The 21,133-nt window shown below is 43.2% G+C and overlaps 1 protein-coding gene across 1 annotated transcript in view; it reads right to left on the bottom strand.

Annotated features, from left to right (window-relative positions):
• TRAK1 (trafficking kinesin protein 1) overlaps positions 1-19,030 on the bottom strand; it is a 141,361-nt gene extending 122,331 nt beyond the window's left edge. The window contains exon 1 of the mRNA XM_028751067.2: positions 18,388-19,030. The gene's annotated coding sequence lies outside the window, so the exon portion shown is untranslated. The remainder of the gene's footprint in view (positions 1-18,387) is intronic.
• Between the last annotated feature and the right edge of the window lie 2,103 nt (positions 19,031-21,133).

Raw genomic sequence — 21,133 nt, 5'->3', positions numbered from 1 at the left:
ACACACAGACCATAAGTTAATACGCTCTCCACAGTGCAATGGTAAAATGCCATCAACAGGTCTTTTGAGAGACTGTTTTTCCAGAGGATTCTCAGAAAATATAACCTCTGCTGTGCTCTCTTCACCAGGGGGTTTTGCTGGGGGTGTGGTTGTTGCTGTTAATTTTTGTATCTTTATTTTGTATCCTATTATTCACGCGGAACTTGTTTGATTTGATTTGTGTACTTTTTGAAGTTTTATTTATTGTTTATGACTACTTAACTTATATATTTTTTAATATGTTGTAAAATTCCTTGAGCATGGTTTTAACCATACAAATAAAATGATTGATTGGGCTTCTCGTGACAAAGCTGGATCAAGGAATACCTGAGATTATGCACCTGAACTTTAAGGGAGAGTGTCACCCCATCCAGAACAAGGTGTTTAACCAATTCACTGACCCTAGAACTACCCACTCAGAAGTGCTTTGCCCAGTTAGGATTCAGTCTTAGTTTATGAACACCCAGTTGACCAATTCCTAACACAGGGAGTTCTCTCATAACTAATCTGTCTTTCAGCCAAATTCTATGCATGTTTCCTCAGAAACAAGTCCCACTGAGCTCAAATGCAACATACCTAGATATGTGTTAAGACTACAACCACACTTTCCTTTATGTTTTCTCCTAAAGGTTTTTCCAAATTATCTCAGTCATGAATTACTTAAGTTTGACCTACATTCCGTAAGAAGAGATTGCTCAAACGCAATCCTCTCAAGTTCATGCAGCAAATATTCTCCCAATTCTAAGAACCACCAAGTCTAACTAGACACCAGCCTCAAGAAAAATAGCTGAAGCAATATTACTTAGGGAGGTAAGATGGCTGCCAAATTAAATTCAACTACCCTTTTGTGTAACGGTAAGTTACTAGAGCGTTGAAGATGAGCCTCAACAAAACCAACAGGATCCTGAAATAAAATTACTTACTATGAGAAAGATTATCTGCTTTAATGCTGGCTAAACCACTCCGTACTTATATAATATTCTCCAATTCATAACATGAAAAGACCACTTGTAAATCAATAGCAAATACCATACCATAGGAAGAACACAGTATTGGATTGACGTTATGTTGTGATCTGCTCTGAGATCTATGAGTGTAGGGTGGCATACAATTTTAAGAGTACCAACCAAGACCACATTTGTCACTTAATCAATTGAGATAAAATCCCTTCAAAAAAGTTTATATGAAAGTTCCATTTTCAATGTCAGAATCTGTTTTTAAAAAGTATCCAAAGCAAACTATTCAGAGTGAAAATGGAGCTTTGTCAATGCTTAATGCCTGCTAATGTGTTACTAATGAATAAACTAATGAATTCCAGCAATAGTGACTAGGACAGGTGATTTATAACACTTAAAGAAGCAGCAGGTCAACTCTACGTCATATTTAAGCTCTCTCTGGACTAAAATGTAGAGAACTGAATGCATTAAAACAGACCATGCCTCAAACTGCAAAACCACTAAGCATTTTAAGAATAATCGCAATACACGAGTGTATATATAAACTGAGAAGTGTACCATACACATTTACAATTAGGGTTTACTTGCAGTGTACAACTTCTTGATTCTAAAACAATTTTCCTATCTTTGGTAAATTAAATTATAACTGTACGCAACAAAAAGGCACCAGAATGACATGCATGAAACCCTAAATTTTCTAAACTGTAGAATGCTTTTTGTTTAAGAACTAACTTATTTCCATGTTCATACTGTAATTTTTAAAGTCACATATTCGGGTGCATCATTACTAAGGAAAAGAATCTTTAAAAAGAAAAGGCGTTGGGACACAGCAAAGTATCTTTGAAATAAGAAGTAGGACCTAAGACAGGCTGGCTGGCTGTGTTCAATTATGCAGGTTTCTTACTTAATTGAACATATATTTAGTGGATAATAAGGCCTGCAGTCTCTAGCCTCTAATAGCAACAGCTGTGGAAGGTAAAATTTTAGGCCTCCGCCTAGATAGAATCTGGCAGCTACAGATGGCAATCGGCTGCTAGAGCAGTCTCTGGACAGCTTTGTGGGTCAAACTAAACAAAGTACTAATCGTCGCCAAAATGTAAACTGAGTATAAGCCAACAACCTTAAGAAACATTACAATGGCTTTCATTGTTAGCGTCATCTGAAATAATCTCCAAATGACAAGGAAATCAAAGGAGAATGACGTAGATGAATCCATCAATTTATGTTCATCATCATTTGTTGCTGTCAAGAAAGTTTGTTTTTATCTATAACTGCACAAGCTCCAAGGCATTCTATATAAATATAGGATCTTCACCTATTCTTCCCATTCAGGAGGTGCAAAGTATGGCCTGATTATTTAACCTCTTTCAACAATTAACTAATCTAGGTGATGTGAACTTTCTGAGTACAGGAATCCCACACTTACACTCTGTGCATACACATGAAATTGAATAAAGTGGTGAGGGTGCTGTTGAGAGAGGCTGTTGAAGCGGCCATCCTGCCCAACTTCCTCGTTGACCTGGGGGTCAGTGGGTGGGTGGGTAGCTGGGTCCCAGTGCCCAGCGACACTGTGGGGCCTCTAGGCACTCTCCATTTTAGTACTGGAAGTTGATGGAGAGTGTTTCTTTTTTATCTAGTTTCTGTTCCACCTCCAAGAAATAATATCGCTGCCTGCTTGTGGGAGAGGGCGATGGTGATTGGAGGGCAGAGGGATTCTTGGATACTGCCCAAGGAACAAAACTGACATGAGTGAGCAAGCGAGGGAGGGAGGGAGGGAGGGGAGGGGGCAGGAAGGCAGGCAGGCAGGGGTAGGCATGGAGCATCCCCCAAACAACAACAATAATAATTAGAATTAGAATTTACATTGCCAGGAAGCAAGTGAAGGAGAGTGGGGGGGGGGGGCGAGATACTCAGAGAGGCTGTGCAAGCTGTTTACCCCCGCTCTCCAGCTCTCCCCCACTTTGGTGCCATTTCCTGGTTCAAATCATTTTATTTATTTTTTTAATTTCACGGTGACACACATGGCTGTGCACAAGTGGAATGCACATAAGTGGAAGGGGGGCTGTCTGTCTGCGGGCAGCCTAAGTTTTCTTTCAACTCTGAAAGAAAGTAGAATTTTATCACACATGATTGCAATATACTACTGCCAGGAGATCAGTAAAGGATTTGGGTAGAGAGCAATTGTGGCTAAGGGATGCTAGATAGTGATTAAATAATTAAACTGAGCCAAAGCGGGTGGGTGGTCTCAGATAAAATTTGGTCTAGAGACACTTTTAAAATATTGCTGCTTTAAAATTCTCATTAAGACAAGGATTTTTGTCCTTTTCAATGTTTTATGATTCAAAAGTTGTCGTGAGCTTTTCCGATGCTTTATTTGGCAAGCTTGGCACGAACCTGAATTCTAACAGCTTACCATAATAATGTGGCAGGCTGAGTGATATTATGCCAACTCTGACCATCCGCTCTCCACGAATATTATCTCGCCAATCAAAACACAGTGTTTAATTTCTGTCACAAAAACATTCTAATTATTAATCAGATCATCACTGGGGAAGAATGGAACAGTTAACGGCCCATTGCTCAGGAATGAACACAGTCTTGTTAGGCTTGAATACATTTACTGTACTGAGTAAGTCAGGAAGCAACAATTACTAGCGAATTATTAAAGAGAGCCTGGAATGCAGTAACAGCCTATGCAGGGCCTGAGGGGTAGCTTCATCTGAAGATTGAGCAACACGATGCGCTCATGCACCTTGCCAGACAGTAAAGGTTCTGCAAAAATACACTAATCGCTCTGACAACTGTGTGACAAGGAAAGGGGGGGGTGAATATTTGCAATACACTCATTACAAACACAGGAAGCCATCTTTTACTGAGTCAAACCAATTGATTCACATTGTTGAGTGTTGTCTAGGCTGAATGGCAGAAACTCTCCCAAGAAGAGCAGATTAACATAAAAATACCTGGCATGCCCTATCAAACTTGTGCTGGTCACAACAGTAACTAAGTGCATGTGGGTTGTAGGGCTGGGCGATATGATGTTTCACCAGCTAAACATCACAATATAGTGACACATCACAGTGTTGAAAAGGAAGGAGCACTGGCCCAGGCCCCGCGGGGTGAAGCTGCCAGTGCCTGACACAGGGAGGAAGGAGGCAGCCCACCTGCTCAGCCGGAGAAGGAAGTCAAGGTGCCAGCTGGCAGGCAATATACCACTGGGTCAAAACACCATATACCACAATATACCACCAGGTCATTATACTACCATGATCTGGCCCTCAATACAGTCCTGGACAATGTATTGATATATCACCCAGGCCTACTGGGTGGCCTCTTTTCTTGTTGTGGGTATCTATTATTATTTAATTGTCTTCCCATTCATCCCAATACAGTGGTACCTCAGGTTACATACGCTTCAGGTTACAGACTCCGCTAACCCAGAAATATTGCTTCAGGTTAAGAACTTTGCTTCAGAATGAGAACAGAAATTGTGCTCTGGCGGCGCGGCAGCAGCAGGAAGCCCCATTAGCTAAAGTGGTGCTTCAGGTTAAGAACAGTTTCAGGTTAAGAACAGACCTCCAGAACGAATTAAGTACTTAACCTGAGGTACCACTGTACAGGGAGATTTGTTACTCCAATCTCCAATATTTGGTCCTCTCTGAACAGAGCAGCGCTGGATTCAAGGCCATCTCTTAACCACCCGATAGCGCTGATTTGGGGCCTACTGTCAACCCTACACCTGTGGAGCTATTCGAGGGGACTGCAGGGGCCTTTGCACAAGATATATTCCTACATTCCTTCCTAATCTCCTGCACCCAGCAGATCTAGGTGTTAGAATTGCAATTGCCATATGCAGAAAGAATGCTACATTTCATGACATATTCTTAAATCCCCTTGAATATTAACGATGGAATAAAGGCAGCATACATTTTTTAAAAATAAATCAATCAAATGTCTCTGAAGTCAGATCACTCTTCCTCAGGGGAAACTAAACTAGCTGAAAAAGAGAATGTGAAACATGTTGGAGCTTAATAAACTATTCTAAGGAACACCTTTTGAAGCTTCGGCTTCACTTCACTTCCTTGCCCCTGGGCAACCTGTCTCAACTAACTGTGTAAATGGGCTCAAGGAGCTTTTCTGCAAACAAAGGCATTGTTTCATACCAGAGGTCTCAGCAGACCTTCTACACCATGGGTAGGCAAACAAAGGCCCAGCAGCTGGATCCGGCCCAATCGCCTTCTAAATCCGGCCTGCGGACGGTCCGGGAATCAGCGTGTTTTTACATGAGTAGAATGTGTGCTTTTATTTAAAATGCATCTCTGGGTTATTTGTGGGGCATAGGAATTCACTGTGGGGCATAGGAATACACTGTAATGTTATTTTCTTCTCCTTTCCATCTTGGTCCACTGCCGCCACCCCCCCCCCCAGCAGATAGCTGGGGACTAAGAGAAGATTACAGTGGTACCATCCGCAGAGTGGGGAGGCTTGCAGGAGTTCCCGACAAGGCTCCCCACGCTGCGGATAGCAGCCTGCTGCCTGGCGGGTGGGGCGCCCTGAAGCAGAGCGCCCCTCGCACCAGGCAGACATCCGCAGAGTGGGGAGGCTTGCAGGAGTTCCCGATAAGGCTCCCCACGCTGCGGATAGCAGCCTGTTGCCTGGCGGGTGGGGCGCCCTGAAGCAGAGCGCCCCTCGCGCCAGGCAGACATCCGCAGAGTGGGGAGCCTTGCAGGAGTTCCCCACAGGGCTCCCCACGCTGCGGATAGCAGCCTGCTGCCTGGCGGGTGGGGCGCCCTGAAGCAGAGCGCCCCTCGCGCCAGGCAGACATCCGCAGAGTGGGGAGGCTTGCAGGAGTTCCCGACAAGGCTCCCCACGCTGCGGATAGCAGCCTGCTGCCTGGCGGGTGGGGCGCCCTGAAGCAGAGCGCCCCTCGCGCCAGGCAGACATCCGCAGAGTGGGAAGGCTTGCAGGAGTTCCCGACAAGGCTCCCCACGCTGCGGATAGCAGCCTGCTGCCTGGCGGGTGGGGCGCCCTGAAGCAGAGCGCCCCTCGCGCCAGGCAGACATCCGCAGAGTGGGGAGGCTTGCAGGAGTTCCCGACAAGGCTCCCCACGCTGCGGATAGCAGCCTGCTGCCTGGCGGGTGGGGCGCCCTGAAGCAGAGCGCCCCTCGCGCCAGGCAGACATCCGCAGAGTGGGGAGGCTTGCAGGAGTTCCCGACAAGGCTCCCCACGCTGCGGATAGCAGCCTGCTGCCTGGCGGGTGGGGCGCCCTGAAGCAGAGCTCCCCGCCCGCCAGACAGACATCGGCCAGCCCCACAAGCTTGGGGGACAGCAGGGAGGCGCAGCGCCACTATCCCGCTGTTCCTCTACCTGGTTCGGTTTCCCTGACCTGCTTTTGGGGGGGAAATAAAGGGGAAATTTTTTTCCTTTATTTCCCCCCCAAAAAACTAGGTGCGTCCTATGGTCCGGTGCGTCCAATCGTGCGAAAAATACGGTAATCCTTTTAAAACTTCCCTGGCTCCTGCATTTTAATAGCAATGGTGTGGCAAGAGGAGACATTGTTCTTTTCAGAGGGACTCTAAAACAGCAAATGGCGCACATTCTAATTCATAAACAGAAATTCTATGGATCACCCCGGAAGAGTACCATTCAGCAAAGTTATTTCCAATAGAATCGATAAGAGACTCAAAACGTTCATTGTTTTATAATCTTGTTTATACAGCAACTCCTATGCTAGAGCATGCTACATGTATTTTAATAGCACCACAAACTAGGTCAATCACCAAAAGGTTTGGTTTATTAGCCAATGGGGACAAATATTAAAAGAGGAGCTGGTATTGATTAAAGGACAGAGGTGTTTATTTGAGGCCATTCTGTCGCTGGGAAGATAGAACAGAAGACCACTTTTTCCTCCTAAAAATGCATGGTAAATTTATTTTAAACTTCCTTGATTAACTTCAGAAGTACACATAATATATCACCTGGACTAAACAACTTGCAGTCACTGGAGCAAAAATAACTGCATCCAAATATTCTCCGGCTATAGCTGTGGAACAGTCGCACTATTGGACTCATCAAACCACTTTAGGCATAGCAAGTAAGGCCACACAAAGCCACAACAGTTGTACTCTATGGAGGGGAAAAGAATCATGGAGCAAACTGGTTACTGGTGGCTACTAATCAGCTGTTCTCAGTGACCATGTCTGAACTATAGATCCTGTAGACTCACCAGCAACAGGAAATTGCAGACAATGATAGCTATAGGGAGATGCTTGTGAACTCATGGCTCATTGGAATTAGTTCTATTCAAATGTACAGCACTTATTTCCATTCATTTCTCTGTCTTATATCTAGGTTACAGACCAGCTTTGAAGCTTTGGGACTATACAATGGACTTGCCTTGAACTGCTCTTTTTTCCTTGTTTTTGTCACTCCCAGGATTTTCTCATTTAACACGGAAGGGTTTGAATTCTAACAAATAAAGAATACTCCCCTCCTCAAATGAGCGCAAGAGGAAAGGGAAGACAAGGGAAATCTGTTCCATGGAAAAGCCATTTGGCAGACATCTCTCATTTTCCACAGACTCCATTACACAATATGCAAGGAGTCTGGAAAAGAGCCCAAAAACATCCAAGACAGACATTTAAACTGCCTAGTAATAGGCCAGCTGGTGTTCCCTGCAGAGTGATCTCATCACCACATCATGCGAATATTCCTCCTTCAAAAATTCACCATGAGAAGGAAAAGGGACTGAAGAATCATCCATTCATTCTCATACAACTTTATTTTAAGTGCAAAAGAAGTTTTGTGCTGAGAGAAAATAAGTGCAGACATATATGTGCATGGTGGGAAATCTTTCTACCCTTTCTATCTTCAAAAAGGTGAGTTGTAACTAAGAGTTTATAATCACGTCGATCTCTACAGGTCTCAGTGTATCAGGCTGTAAGCAAAGAGGCAAGATTGTGTTACTTTCCAGTCTGTCACCCTGAACTCCAACCTCCAGGCAAAGCTTTCCCAGAGCAACTGTTAAAATGACCTTCTCTGTTAGGAAAAGCAACTAATGCAGGAATTAATACAATTTTCTTCATCCCAGAATGAATTATTGTCTGAAATTAGGAAGAGATAGCAGGAAAACTGCACAGAACACCCCACTCTTCTAAATACAACTATGTTGCTTAATGAAGGAGGGAATAAGCACTGAAGGCTGGTTGGCAGGGAAAGTGTGGGAATTTCTTTCTTTTTTTTAAAGTTAGCTTTGAGTTTAATCTCTTTTTCAGCTGGACATCAACCGTGACCCTTCAAGGGGAGTTTTCAGAATTTGAGGACTGAGGAGTCCCAATTAATAAAATATCTTATAGAAAAGAGAAGACAGCTTTTCTTTGGGGTTATAGTCCATGAGTAAAGCACAAAGAAGTTAGTGTTTGGCAGCCATGGTTTCCACAGTAACTTAGACGTACAGATCGTCTCCACTGGAACCCTTGGCACAAAGGAACATCGTACTTCTGATTCACTTAAATAGCTTGTTTTCGTTTCCCAGAGGTAAAAGAAGTAGCAGCTATGAGCATGGAAAACAGAGGGAAATAAATAGAAATATTAATCTGCAGAAATTATATTCAACCATTTTCCTATTGTGGAAAATGCATTTCTTTGCATACATGTTACTGTGGCTTCCCCTTAAAACCTTGTCATACAATTATTTTTAATACATGTGCACACTGAGTTATCGTAACTGTGCTGAAGAGAGAAGACAAACCACAGGATTTTTGCAACTGCCAATTTAGCCATTATATAAAATACAGTTTGTTGCGTAATGTGCATCAGGTTGTATGTACTTGTGTTATTACACAAGTTAAGCTGAACTGACCACCATCCTCCAATTCTGGAGGTGAGCTGCAAAGCAGTTTTATTTCCTTATGTGGTACCTTTTTTATTTTTTAACCTCTAACAAACAATTCCGCAATACAGGTCACTTAAACTGGGCATTTCAGAGGGGAAGTAATGTTGATTTATTGTAGTAAAAGCAGTAGAGTCTTGTAGTGCCCAAAAACCAACAAATCCATTGTGGTATAAATTTCCATGGACTAGAAACCACTTCCTCAGATGTACTATGTATCTTCAGATGGCAGATTACTGACAGAGTCCCTAAATAGTGGGGATAAAAGGCCATACAATGCCCCCCCAAAAAACAGTCATTCTGCCACACTTTTACACCGAGCTAAAATTTGTAGAAGATGGGAACAGTGACCCAGTCGCTGGAGTTAATAATCCTGTGTAATAAGCATTTAAATCAGCTCACTCCAAAGTGAAATTCATTAGCACCTAGCGACTAATGTATGCTTGCTCGAAAGTGGGTCTGAAAAGGTTTTAAAGTACAGTAAATCTGAGACCTGTGTGTTTAAATTGTTTGTGGCTCAGAGCCATAGCTGTCCAACAAAGGTTCCAATCCCTGGAACCCTGGAATCAACAAGTGTTGATATTAGATCAAGACTGTTCACCTTTTGGAAAAAAACTCTTCAATGCTAGAAATTCAACAAACATGTCAGTAGATAAAAACTATCAACATGCTATTGGCAAGCTTTATGTCAGGCCTGTGACTGATAAGCAAGTGGTTTTGTCTGCCAAAATGGTTGTGGGCTGTGGCAATTTCACATGCACCTCATGTTGGTTGTTCATGTTGAGACACTAATCAGCTGCTCCATTTCCTCTTTTCTTTTACTTTAAGCCCACACGCCTGTCTACAATCCCTCCACAAATCAAATGCCACCCATAAATTGGTCACTTTCTTGATTGAAAGAGGATTTCTTATGAATTCAGGAAATCCTATTTCAATAAATAAAGCGATCAATTTATGGGTGGCATAAATGAATTGGTGAAATTATCAAGTTTCCATCTGAGACAAAGAGCAACGAATCTCTCTCTCCACATTATTTATGCCCTTCTACTTCAGTCCTGATGATTCAACCACTAGCTTGCTCTCTGGCACACTTAAGCTTGCCTGGTGTAATGTACGGTAAGTTGTAAAGAGAAGACTTTAAAGTAAACCAAGTCCATGGTTTTAGTCTCAAAACTAGTATTTGAAAACAACCGCTAACTTTATATCACAAAGGTTCTTTGATTAGTCTCAACTCCAAGGTGTTTTAGAGACTTGAAGCTAAATTTTAGAATGCTATATTATTTATTTATTTATTTATTTATTTATTTATCCAACTAACTTACATCCCATTTTACTAATGGAGTTCAAATCACCTTATAATAATGCAGATGTTGCTGGACTCCCATCAGCCCGTTACCTATTTATCTCCTTGCATTTTGACGTGCTTTCGAACTGCTAGGTGGGCAGGAGCTGGGCCGTACAACGGGCACTCACCCCATCGTGGGGATTCGAACCGCCGACCTTCTGATCGGCAAGCCCTAGGCTCAGTGGTTTAGACCACAGTGCCACCCGCATCCCATTAGAACTGTATACCATCTTATTTCTGACATTCTGAATTTCTAATAGGAAGTTTTGGAGTTTCTCTGCTTCTTGGGTTTGTTCAAGATGACAGTTTAAAGCAAGAGTCACTCCAATATTGATCAGTTACAAAAACGAGGCAGATAAGGCCAAGGAATGGATTGAGGTACTCCTGCTCCTAGATACTCTTTGATTACTGTATTCTCACTGCAAAGACTTAAAATCTGGGTTTCAGTTTCGTCACAATCCCAATGTTGGCAGCATATGGTGGCTGTGTGTTTGTAGTGATCTAAATTCTATCATTTGTAAGAGAAATAAATATACAGAACATTCACTTCAGCTGCTTCATAGGGATTATTGTGATCAGAGGACAGTATAAATATTTACAGCCCAGTCTTCAGCATGTTAACTTGGATGCAACTTTTACCAAACAATAGCACTTAGCTTTAAGTTCATATGCCTAAGGATCGGACTGCAGTTCAAACTAATGATGCAATCCTATGCATTGCTATTCGCAAGCAATTTCTGCAGTCAAGACTACAGCCCAAGTGTACACAGAATAGTAGTCTTAGGCTTAGACCCATGAGCCCTAAAGCTGAAACCTCATTTTAACTAAGGTCACCCATTATCATCTCTGATTCTCTCTGTATCATTTCTCCGACTTAAAAAATGTAACAACAGCACACCTCAAATTGGGAGAATTAGTGAAATATATATATATGGTCACTCCCCTCCCACCTTAGCAGCAGGTTGGGCTTCAGATCTAGTTCATTTTTAGGAATATCCACTTGCTAAACAAAAGAGTTCATAATTTGAGTGGGAAAGTTATAAAGGAAAGACTGCCTTTCCCACAAATGAAACATAAACTTTTAACTAAAGTGCTTGCCTTAGTTACAATGTTCATGAGAAAAACTTTGACTTACTCTACTACTTACACTTATCCAGTTAAGAGGCTTATTGTTACTACGTACAGAGATTAGCCATGAGATAATGCTTACAAGTTAATTATTTTGGCGGCTTAGGCTCTGTAACTTAGTACAGATTACTTGGCTTGCCTTGCAACAACCTGGGAAAGTTTTCTGTCTTGAGATGCTTTAACCCAGAAGTGGCTAACCTGGGCCCCTCCAGATGTTACTGACTACAACTCTCATAATCCAGGACTATTTATTGGCTGAGGATAATGGAATCTGAAGTTGAACAACATCTGGAGGACATAGCTTACCAGCCCTGCTTTAGCTATAAGAAGCAGCAAGATACATTTAGCCTTACAGTAATGCAATGTGTTTTGATGGATAGGATAAAGGAGTCTGCTTCTCTTGGTGGTGTCATACCATAACTGTTGGGTGAGTCTCACTAAGATTAAAATGGTGCAGAATTTGTCCCTTTAAACAATACTGTTGCACTTCAATATGAAACAGCACACTAACTTACTGATGGAAACAACTACTGTATAATGTTAAGTTTTTGCATACTACAGAATATCAACCATTTAGGGCCTAAAGTTAAGGTTTTGACAAAGCTATTGTTCTCTAACACAGACAGTCCCCAAGTCTGAGACAATTCTTTATCAATAAGCACACCACAGGATCAACACATCAAGGCAACAGATTCTGCACTAGACTTAGAGGCCAATGGTGTCTCTTAATTGACACAAACAGTACAATTGCAGTGTCAAATAACTACATCTTACAACTCCATTTCAGCATATACATTGTGCTGAAAATGTCCCTCAACAGCCTACAATGTCCAAACAATGTTGTCATTAAGGAAACAGATGGAAAGATATAAATCTTGTATAAAAAGCAGAAACACAACGTAAATTGTGAATCAGCAGTTCAGCTTTCAAGGGCACTCCAAAATGACCATTCCTAAGAAAATTATTAATTTTCTTCCTTAAGGAGTATAAAGTGGCAGAAGAATTTATACAATGTTGATCTAGGACTACAGAGTCTTCTCCCATTTTAAAAACTGAGTGAACAATTTATCACTATAAGCTCCCTACATTCCTTAGTACTTGACATACAGATTATAAACACACTGCGTTGTAATGCTTGTTGCCAACTATTCAAGTTTTTCATATGAAGAATCATGTAACCTATGAACGCTTGTGCTGTTACAAATTTGTCATCTCAAAGAGGTGCTACTGAATTGATATTTTAAATACTTTAAACAAAAACCAGAGCTGACATTAAATAAGATATATATTTTTTTCTATTTTCAAGAGAAGCCTTTAAAAATCAGCATTCCCCTTCACAAATACACTACAGTCACATGGGACTGCTTGAATTTCTGTAATCCCACTAACTAGATAGGTCTTATGTTTATAATGCTTGCATTTTGCTGTCACAAGAGCAGTGCCAGGTAAAGCTTATGAACAATGAAATTTCCTAGAGGAATTATGGGGATGATATATGAGTAAGTCTGCTGTGACTGTGTAATACAGACCAGGTTAATGAATGCATACATCCTGTGGGAAATTAGAACTTAATTCTAAGACAACAAATTAAGATTCCAGGTGCAGAATACATCATCTTGTAACATTGTAGGAAATAATTCTCACATAGGAGGGAAGAACTTCCCAGTCAACATGCTGACAAACAACCCAAACCAGACCACAGTATCCGAAGAACAAAGAATGGGGTCATAACAAAGACTGCGGCTACCTAAATATCTGGCAAGAAGAACTTTAGAGAAGTTAAAAACCACTACTAAAATGTGCTGTGTTTGGTCATGGAAATGGTCTCATACTACACAGCAATATTTATAGCAGTGTTAAATAACTAGCATGCTTGGTGGTTTTTCTAGAGGGATAAACCTCACTAGTGATCTGCCACTAATACCTGTAAAATATGCATTTGTCAACACAAAGATTTAACACAGAGAATGGGGGAATTAAGAATGCCCCTCCCTACAGGTATCCCCCCCTACTTATGCAGGGATTATGGTCCAGCCCCCCCATAAGGGAAAATTGTGTAAGTGGTGAGCACCCTCTAAACAGTCTTTTAAACTCCCCCTCTATCTCCAATCCAGACCAAAAATACTGTATCGAAAAATATCCACAGCTAGGATTGAAGCTCTGGGGCTGGGAGGAGGCTGGAGGACATGCGGGAAAGTGGTGGCTGCTGCTGCTGCGATACCCCACATGTCAGCTGTTAGGCGGGGAGGCTGAGTACCATAACCAAAGCCCTGCTGCACCTCCAGTTTCTTTGGGGCTTCCTCCACCCACACTGACGTCCTCTCTGGGCTCTAAGGAGGGTCTCCAGCTTTTGCCCGCCATTTCCAGACTTGAATTCATTTATTTCCTGGCTTTGTGCATGTATACAGTCGTGCACAAGTCGCTTGTGTGCAAGTGTGGGGTTGCCTGCAGTTCTCTTCTACAATATGCGTTGATAGTGAAATGAAAAACAACCTGTTAAAACACATACATATCAGTGTAAACCGGGGTTCCAAACAGGCTTGAAGTGTGCACTCTGATCAGATTTCCTAAGGTGAAAACGGCTGCAACTTAACTAAGCTATTAGGTGAAATTTGCTCACAGGAAAGGAAGGAATTGGGGAATGGAGCAGAGCCTGCTTCCAAACCTTGGTTAAGAATACATTTGCACCAGTAGCATTTTGCTACGGGCGCAGGTCCAATTGTGACTACGTGAAGATTTCTAGACACCAGGTTGGTGAGTGACAATCTCCATCGAGGCAGCTGACTCGTGTGCAGCAAAAGACATGTGTCTTGTGCTTCTGCACTGCCGCGTAAATCAAGGACTCCTTGCTGGGCACCTTACTCCTACATCATCACATGAAGGGAATAAATACAGTTTTTTTGACTGTGCAGCCTTTCCAAAGGCCACCCAAATGGAGCACACAGACCACAGTTTAAAAACCTCTGCCTTAGTCTGCAGTTAATACCATTTCCATTCCCACTCTGTGTGTATGTTTCTCCCTTCTTGCATACTGGGACATGTGAATTGTTGCAAGAGCAAGCTACAGTCAAGCAACGTAGTTGAGATCATAAAACTGTAGCAATGGAAGGGATCCCGAGGGTCATCTAGTCCAACCCCCTGGCAAACAGGTCACAACCTAGGTTTGTGCGGCGATCACAACCTAGGTTTAAGGTGCCATTTAACACCTAGCTTATATACCTGAGTTTCTAACACTGATATGCACCAGGCTCTTATATTGCTTTTCCAGCTCTTGGAGTGGGTTCAAAAAGAAAATGATTTAAAGCTGCAAGCAAGGCCTATATTCCTAACACCACAAAGCTTGTATAAATAAAATATGTAATAGAATTTAAGTTTAAAAATGCACCTAATAAAATTTAAGACCCCTGTTTTGATCCATTTCTGCACCTTCTGCAGAGACACTGAAGATGACCAACAATCCAGCCCCAACACTGTATGCATGGAGATAATCCATGCCTTACCTACTGCTGCTATTCAAATATTAATGACCCAGCACTCGAATTACTTTATTCCAGATGCAGAGTTGCAATTCCTGTGGAGCTCAATACACATTGAAAGAAACGTTGACATTTATACAGTCTACCTATACGAATGCCAATTGGCGCATCTTGCTTCGTCATAAATTTTTACATGTACAAGATGCATGGGCATCCAGTACTGAAATTAGAGCAGAATGTAAACTTAAAATTGCAGCTTATCTCCCGATTTAAACATTTATTGATTTTAAGAGTCCTAGCAATAAGAGTTTTGTGCCAACAGAGCTCAAGCTGGCATAGAGAATGAAATGACAGAGAATCTCTACAAAACTTTGCTTAACTCACATTAGCCAAAGTCACATTTAGACACAAGCCCATTTCTGTGCGACAGTGGTCTCCAGCACTATTTTGCAAAAATAGCCACAACCAAATGTAAGGTGATACAGCTTATGAAAGATTATTTATGAAACAAGCCATACGTCAATGCTTTAAGAATGAGGAAACATATGATATGGAGGAAGTGTTTAAAAGGTCTTAAAATTTGCCACAATTTATTGACAAACATAAAAACGTAGCTCAGTGGGTACAGCATGAGACTCTTAATCTCCAGGTCGTGGGCTTGATACCCACATTGGGCAAAAATATTCCAGCATTGCAGAGGCTGGACTAGATGACCCCCGTGGTCCTTTCCAACTCCACAATTCTCTGATTCTATAAGAAGAACCGTCCTACATCAAGCCAAAGGCCCAAACAATCCAACAGGATTTTCTTGCTTGTGATACTGCTTCTGCAGGAGTCTCCCCTCTCCTAGAGAAACATTATCTCCCTCCTTATTGAGCTTTATGCATGGCAGAATGAAGCATCTTTACAATCAGGCTTCTGGGCTAGAATGCTGCTGCTTGGTTTTCTCACTTAGATTTCCCACTGTGGCTTGGGATGATTGGGCGGTTTTAAATGGAATATATATATTTTAAAAGAAACCTGATTCCTAGTTTAATATATTAATGCTGTTGGAGGTGGGAAAACCTATTTTCAGCTTGAGGGCTGCATTCATTTGCAGGCAACCTGCCTGGGTCACATGCAAGTGGTGGGCGGTTCTGACACAAAAGGGGATGGAGTTACTGAAGCAATTATTTTCTGTAAAATGGGTTGCATTCCAGCCAAACATAACAAATCAGAGGTTTCTACATACACCTATACCCCTCTCTCTCCATCCAGTTAAGAAGGAGGCATATAAGATTTCAGAAAAAAGCATTCAAGAAGGGTATGGAGCGGTGGAGGAGGAGATTAAGGAGAGAGGCTTGGATAGAGTCCTGAAGGTCATACTGGGAAGCCTAACAGGCCATAATTGGTTTTCAGGTCTGAAGTTCCCTGCCCGATTTGTACTGATAGGTAGACCAGTCTAGGATCCCTTTGATGGAGGCCAGTTTAGAAATTGCAGCATCAGATAAAATCAGTCAATTAATAATCTCGACCAGTACTGTATCTTGTTCTCACAGTGGCCAATGAAATGCCTGTGAGAAGCCTGCAAGCAAGATATGAGAACAACAGCTCCATCCCCACTTGTCGTCCCGCCCCAGCAACTGGTATTCAGGGACATAATATCTCCAAAACTGGAAGTAGTACAGTCAGCATGACCAGGATCCATTGATACCCTTATCCTCAATGAATTTGCCTAATCCCCTTTTAAAGATGTCCCATTTGGCAGACATTACATACTGCAGATAGCCAATTCCATAGATTAACTATGTGCCATCAGAACGCCTCACATACCATCGGCAACTAATCAAAGGCAAAGGCATCTCCCAAAAAAGATACCTTTGACCAGTGGCGTAGCGTGGGGGGTGCAGGGGGGGCCGGCCGCACCAGGCGCAACATCTGGGGGGGCGCGCTCGCACTCGCAGCTCTCTTTAACTAATCTAGTGGAAGAGACTTGAGTGCTAAAATCCACGGGTTAGGGGGCACAAATTACTTGCCTTGCCCCGGGTGCTGACAACCCACGCTACGCCACTGCCTTTGACATGATCTGGTCTCCCTTTTTCTCTTTTATTGAAGAAGAACAGGATATTTCAATGCCATCATCATCACAGAGGTGTCTGTGGAGGGGATTATTATTATTTATTCATCACAGAGGTGTCTGTGGAGGGGATTATTATTGAATTTATATACCGCCCTATACCGGGAGGGATATATTGATTGAAAACGTATTGTAACTGTATTGTAACTTTCGAATAAATATCATTAAAACAAAAACTATGTATTGTATTTTAAGACCAATCTCTTTCGGTTTATGAGTATGTAAGATTTCAGATGACACACACACAAATCACCACCCCTCATGTTTTACCTTGAAAGCTTACACGCTCTTGCACCACCAGCAAGACTTGGCTCAATAAATGGCATCACCTGCAAACCTTGCATTTCTTATTCTGTAGGATCTTGGTTTTGGAAATCCCTTGCTTTTCTCAAGTACAGCTGGAACCAACTCTCATAAGTTTCCAAAGCAAGCTGCAGACTTATTTGCCTATGCATTGGTGTGTTTTATCTTAATGTAGCCCACTCTGGGATTCCTTCAGCAATGAAGAGTGGGTAAGGAATCTTTTAAACAAACAAACAAGGCAACGAACTGTACGGCATATCATAATAAAGGTTAGCAAAAGCTGAGAGATTAGTAGGCTCTAGGGTTTCATTTATGGCAGCCAAAAAAGGCATGGGCCTTAGGAGCCCCAGCAAGGCCTCGGCTGGAAACAATAAATCTAGCACAATGACCTTAAAAAACCTTACTTCTGGTTTAAAATTCTGCCTTTTATAAATAATGTTCTGAGACTTTTTCAATTAACTCTATAAAAACACATCCATTCGTTATAGTTTTGGAGGTCAGCTGCATGCTTAGGTCAAGTATGATTTCAACTTCCAAGGGCTGAAACAGCAAATGACTGGTTTTATGTACCGGTAAGTCTTTACATTACCATTTCTTCTCTGTACCGTTAAGGGCACATACACACTCTTCCAGTTACTAACCTATGCAAAATGCATTAACAAATCAGGATTAAGAGCTGAAATGTTCTAGAATTGGGTAGTGACTGCTGCATAGAAGCCTTTCCCCCCTGCTGTAAATAATTCACAAGGTCTGCCTCTGCAAGCAAATTCTTGTGTAAACAGGCTGAACTGTTGTTTTTTAAGAGGAAGCCAAAGAAACCAGGGAACGTGTAAAAACCGGGCAGAGTTCTGCCAATTTACAAGCAAGTCTCCTGAAGGTCATATCCACTATCAGGCAGTGCATGCAGCGGTTCGTGGAAAAATTGGGACAAACCGTAACCACGCAGGGGCACATCCCGCCTGCAAGCTAAATGAAGGCAATTCCTGCCAGCTTCCTGAACCTGAAGCAGCTCATCTGTCTGTCCAACGCCACATCTGCAATGGCAGCTTCCGTTGGCCCTACCTGAGCGCACGCAGGTCAGGAGAAGCGAGGAGAGGACGTCTCCCAGGTCTTCCCAGGCGGCCAGGGCTTACCCAAAAGAAGCAGCGTAGAAGGAGACGCGAACGAGGAGGGCAGAAAACTGCGCCTGGTTTTCCTCCGGACTGTAGAAACAAGCTCGGGACTCCCGCTCCCCCGACCAGCGCGCAAAGAGACGCCACTCACCCAGGCGCAGGCTCTCCAAAACGCGCGCAGGCTCTCCAAAACGCACGCCGTTCCTCGGTGGCGCGTCCGTTCCCGGGCGCTCGCTTCGGCTTGTTTTCCGGGCTAGTGTAAACGGATCCCCCTCCGGGCGTGATGGATGGAGCGGCACACGAGCAGCAGGGCCGGCGATGGGGTTGTGACTACTTCCTACTTCCTCGCCCCGCCGCCGCCTCCGCCGCCGAATCGCCTTCAGGCTGAGCCAAGCGCGCGCGTGGAGACGGGCGATCCGGCCGCCAGGCGATCCAAAACGGCACCTCCCCGGCTGGAAATGCCCCGCTTGGGCGGCATACAGCCAGCCGGCTCCACACGTGGGAGAGGCGAGAGAAAGAGAGAGAGGAAAAAAGGCCGGTTGCCGCTGCTCTTGCTGCTCCCTTTTCCAGCCGGCGCTGTGTTGCGGGGGGCGCTGCTGCTCCCGGGATCGCTGGCTGCTACGTGCCGGGATCCCACGCCCTGAGGCTGGCGGAAAAAGCCGGGATCTTCAGCGCACACGTCCTCCGCTCCAGGGCCTCGCGACCTTTTTCCCAGCGGCGAAGGCGCCTTTGCCCTTTTGGCTGCGGATCTCCGGCTGCTGCGGGCGGCGCACCTCGGCTTGGGAGAGGTGAGCGCGCTCAACGCTGGTTGCCGCCAGGGCTTTCTTTGCCGGCTGGGCGGGCCCTCGGCTGGGTTCCTTAAGCTCAGGCCCTCCTCCCCGCTTCTCCGGCTACACAGGATTACCTCATCGCCCAAGCCCCGCTTGCTGGGGAGGCGGCAGCGCCCGGGTGCCTGAAGTTTCCAGGCAACGGACTCGGGATAACAAGCCACGGCAGCTGATCCCACTCCCTGCATCAGGAGAACTCCGCCAAACTTAAAAATAAAACGGCGACCTTCAGAAGAGCGGCCTCTTTTTTTTCCCTAGTTCCAGAAGTTAACTTTTGGAACCCTTTTGGATTTGATATCCCGCTTTATCACTACCCGAAGGAGTCTCAAAGCGGCTAACATTCTCCTTTCCCTTCCTTTCCCACAACAAACACTCTGTGAGGTGAGTGGGGCTGAGAGACTTCAGAGAAGTGTGACTAGCCCAAGGTCACCCAGCAGCTGCACATGGAGGAGCAGGGAATCGAACCCAGTTCCCCAGATTGTGAGTCTATCGCTCTTAACTACTACACCACACTGGCTTCCACACTTTTAAGTTTGGGCAAGCAAGTGTGGAAGGGTGGGCAAGTACAGTAAACAGGAAAAAGGTGTAATGAACATGTGTTAATTGGTTAATAAAAACTTTTTTTTTAAGTGACGGTGCTCCCCTTGCATGTCACAAACAACATTTTAAACTCATTCTGATTTGCATACCCCTGCCCCAAGTGGCTAGGACACAAAGGCTGCAGTCCTAATGCACGTTTTTTTATTTATTAGTTGCATTTATATATCATTCTTTGTGCATTCTTCTGAAAGCAAGGACCACATAATTTATTGAGAGGATTGGACTGTTTACCACTCACTCAGATACAAGGCTGAAGTTAACTTTGTCATTAAACAGAGCCCCCAGTATATCAGCAGAAGCATGCATACTGCACAGACATACAAATTTAGGCCAGAGGTGATTTCAATTTCCTAGTTCAAAGGCAACTTATTAGGCAAAAGGACCAAGCTACAATCTCCAGCTCACTGGTTGCAAGCAGGAATTGACTTGTCCATTGAAGATTGTGATTCTATGCTTACCTGCAAGTAAGCTTAATGGAATGCTGGCACTTACATCTGAGTAACTAGAATCAAGCTGGAAGTAAGGTGGATGTGCTCCCATCATCACTTAGGCTAAAGTATGGCATCCATGTGACTGTTAGTTTGCCCATGTACTGCATGTTCCAAATCACTGTTACACAAACATTCTCAAAGTTAGGCACTCGGTAGTGGCACCCGCCCTGTGGAACGCCCTCCCACCAGATGTCAAAGAGAAAAATAACTACCAAACTTTTAGAAGACATCTAAAGGCAGCCCTGTTTAGGGAAGCTTTTAATGTTTAATAGATTATTGTATTTTAGTGTTTTGTTGGAAGCCGCCCAGAGTGGCCGGGGAAACACAGCCAGATGGGCGGTGTATAAATAATAAATTATTATTATTATTATTATTATTATTATTATTATTATTATTATTAACCCTTCTGTAAGTGGCAATTTCCTAAAGAGGAAAATGACCCAAATAGGAAAAGTTAAAACTTCATGATCCAAATCGAAATCTGGAAACCTAACATTTTCAGCAGTGTTACAGATGACATAAGAATAATAGGGTAAAATACTCTTAAGGCTGGAACAAGCCCAGAAAGACTCAATGAGTTCAACTGAATTCTAAATCAGAATTGTTAAGATTCTGCTGCAAGTTTCTGTTTAACAAAACCAACCTACATATTTTATTCATTGTCCACATCAACAGTAAAGAAACTGCATGGATCAGAATTCCTAGGATGTTTGTTTTCTGAAAAACTACAGAAGTTTACAAAGTTGTTGTTGTTTTGGTCAGTTATTTCCCTACTGCTGAAAATTGTAAAATGGGTGGACGTCAATCAGGAAAAATGGGTAAACAATACATTCTGAAGTATCCTGTGAT

Source organism: Podarcis muralis, chromosome 12 (assembly GCF_964188315.1).
Source record: "Podarcis muralis chromosome 12, rPodMur119.hap1.1, whole genome shotgun sequence".
In the NCBI taxonomy this organism is placed as follows: Eukaryota; Metazoa; Chordata; class Lepidosauria; order Squamata; family Lacertidae; genus Podarcis; species Podarcis muralis.
Note: the sequence above shows the minus strand (reverse complement) of the source record. Positions and strands in the feature narration are given on the sequence as shown.